General features: G+C 35.9%; 1 non-coding gene across 1 annotated transcript; it reads left to right on the top strand.

Moving 5' to 3' along the window:
* The first annotated feature begins 1,509 nt into the window (after positions 1 to 1,509).
* On the top strand, positions 1,510 to 1,593 carry Trnal-cag (transfer RNA leucine (anticodon CAG)). The gene has a single exon. It is a non-coding gene; the product is annotated as a tRNA-Leu (tRNA).
* The last annotated feature ends 1,581 nt before the right edge of the window (positions 1,594 to 3,174 follow it).

The raw sequence follows: 3,174 nt of genomic DNA on the forward strand, positions 1-3,174 counted from the left end.
TACCACATAATGATTTCTGGGTTGCGACTGCAGTGCATGGAATTGGAGCAAGCGTTTTGTTACAGCTCACTTGCTGCAGGACCTTGTTAACTATAACACACTCATAAGTTACACTAGTCTGATGTAGTCAATTATTTTTCTCGATGTTATGCACGCAGCCTGTTGTTTCCATTCTCTGTAAGCTGATTTTGTAATATCCAATGTCATTAATAAAAATAGCACCTTCCTACATGTTTCTGACTTACACGAGCTTTTGTGAGACAGAAACAGTGCTATTAGACTCTTCCGTTATCAAGCTGCAATGATGCTAGATTACGGTTACCTGTTGGAGAGCGACCCTCTTTACAGTTCAACCAGACAAAGGGATTAACGAGAAATAGAAAATCTGATGAGAGCTATGTGTAGTGACTTTTCTTTCAATTGTTCAGTTATTTTTCATTATTTCATTTTACTATAGTAGCCAAACCATTATATTTCTTGCTACGCAAAACGTAATGCCAATATATTATACATTGTTTTCAATGGCTCCAAATGACATACATACCGACACTCATATTTCTGAATGACATATAATTACATACAATACTGTGAATCGCTGTACATCTGATTACAGACGACCACACCGTACTTGCAACGAAACAAAGCAGCCCGATCTGTACACTATTTAACGTCACACTTATGGCCCATCTCTGCACTATAACGTGTCTTCCCATTTTTCCATAGCTTTTAATTACACCCCACTGCAGAAATTTCCTTTCAACAGTCCTTTCTATCTCCATCCCTGTATGACTTTTATCTTTCCTGGTTTGCGTACTAAGATGTTGTTCTACGCTATAAAATTTAGTACATAAGTTTCAAGATTTCCAGCAAGGTTGACGACAGTATTTTTCTGGGTACAATTTCTTTGTCTGTTCTTCAAACTACTGGCCAGTCTAGTTAGTCATGTTCAGTATGAGGTACTAATTTTTAATTACTTATAGCTGACAGTCAGGCGTTGAAATAGTGCAAAGAAAATTTAATTTGTGTAAACACTCGACAACTGTAAGCACATGTTCTGGCAGTCACTCCAGAAATACTTGAGAAATAATTATTTCTTATATGTACTTCTCAAAAACTTTCTTACAGGATTTTTCTTGTAATTTTCTGATAGTAACATTTTCTTGTTCACTACTAGCTTAATGATATTTTATCCTTGTTCAGTATTGTACTTACGACGTTATTCAATATCTAATGTTTACAATACTACTTTCATGCGTCACAGTCAAAAAGAAAATATATTTGTCCCGAAATTTCGTGTTACCAGTTTGTTTTACTGTCTCGTATTTTAACAGTTGGCTGGTACGTTTTCCAGGGGAAAAAAAAAAACCATGAGCGGCGCAGTAGTAAGCGCCGGGGAACGCCTGCGAGGTCGGCTGTACCGCTACACACAGCTCCCCTCCGTATGCCACATTCCTCAGAGTGACGCAAATACACGAGAGAAATACAAACCGCATGAAGTCTGCGCACCATGTCAGGATGGCCGAGCGGTCTAAGGCGCTGCGTTCAGGTCGCAGTCCACTTCTGTGGGCGTGGGTTCGAATCCCACTTCTGACAAATATTTTTCTTTCTGCTTGCATAGCGCGGGTCTCTGCTTATGTCTCAAGAAATTGTATAGTATTACTTTAAATACCAAATGTTATAATTTCACAAACTTCAAACAACATTGTACTTCATACGAATGTTAGGTACGTATTATAGCGTAAATGTAATTAGAGGAGAAGGCAGAGAGATGGGCACATATATTAAAAAGAACACCCCTCCCCAAAGAGGTATGGGAGATGCTGCAGACTGGTGGCCACAACTGTAAACGGTATTACTTTCTGGCAGTAAATAAAGGTGGAATAAGAGGTATAACTATTTTTAATTCGAAAAATAATTAAAAAACACAGTTCAAGAAATATTTTTAGCAGTTGTATTGAATAAAACTTATTTCAATCACATAAATTTTGTTTCTTATCCTCCTGGATCCAAAACAGATTCTGAAGTGCCCATCTTCCCCCCAAGACCAATAAATCGAAAAAAAGATTAAATGTGTGTTTTAATCACCTATCTCAGTGAGGTGAACAGAAACACCAAATTTTCTCTTTAATATTATATAAGCATGAGTTAGATCCCAAAGGAAATTGTAAGTATAAAGTTAGGCACAAGACCTAAAATCCATTATGAATTTGATTTTCATATTTCTTTCCAAAATTATCAATTTTGTTATTAAATTTGAAAACTGTTCAATTCAATCCATTTTACAGTAGCTTAGAATCGTGCTTTTCGGATGTCAGTGTGAAATTGCTTTACAATAACCATAAGAATATGAAAAGAAAACCCATTTCACATAACTGCCAAAGGTTTTCAGTGTAGAACAAACATCAGTCTGCACAATAACCGATGCTGGATCCAAACTACTCGCAAAAAAGTTTCCATTTTAACATTAAATTATGTAACTGACATCATGTTAAGAATGATCTGTCTCAATATACAAGTTGTACCGCAGAAGTAACGAAGAGGTTTCGAACAACATATGCTTAACTAAAAAATGACTCCTCACCTGTTGAAATAAACTTGTCTAATTGGGCTTGTTTTGTCAAAACAAACATCAACATAACCATTACCTTCTAAACAACAAATTTTACGAGTGGTAACGTATTAAGAATAAGGTTTCACAGAGATACAGGAAATATTTGTTTTGTTATAAATCCAGTCATGGGTCAAAAAAACATTATTAACCAGGTGATCAGTTCTGGTCAGCTACTATCATTTTCAGACCGGAGTGAATCGAGCACATTATACAATTCGTGTTACTGTGTATATGGATGTTACAGGCATGTAGATGGTGTAACCACTTCTGTATACTCAATGACTAAAATTATGTAGTGTACTGGATTCACTTAGGTCTTGAGATGGTCATATCTGTAGGTAATTAATTGTTAGGTCTTTTTTTCTTTGTGATATATCACTGGATTTATTATAATAACAACAATAACGAAACAGCACAAATTTTACTTTGCATACAAAGTAAATGACTATTTACTTTTTCCACAAACTTCAATTGCAGTATTATCTTCTGGGTCCTGTCTCTATTTCCACTCACCACACATATTCCGAAACGCGGAGTCTTAAATTCTCCAATTAGCCGAAACA

The sequence above is a fragment of the Schistocerca cancellata genome, chromosome 3 (assembly GCF_023864275.1).
Source record: "Schistocerca cancellata isolate TAMUIC-IGC-003103 chromosome 3, iqSchCanc2.1, whole genome shotgun sequence".
NCBI lineage: Eukaryota > Metazoa > Arthropoda > Insecta > Orthoptera > Acrididae > Schistocerca > Schistocerca cancellata.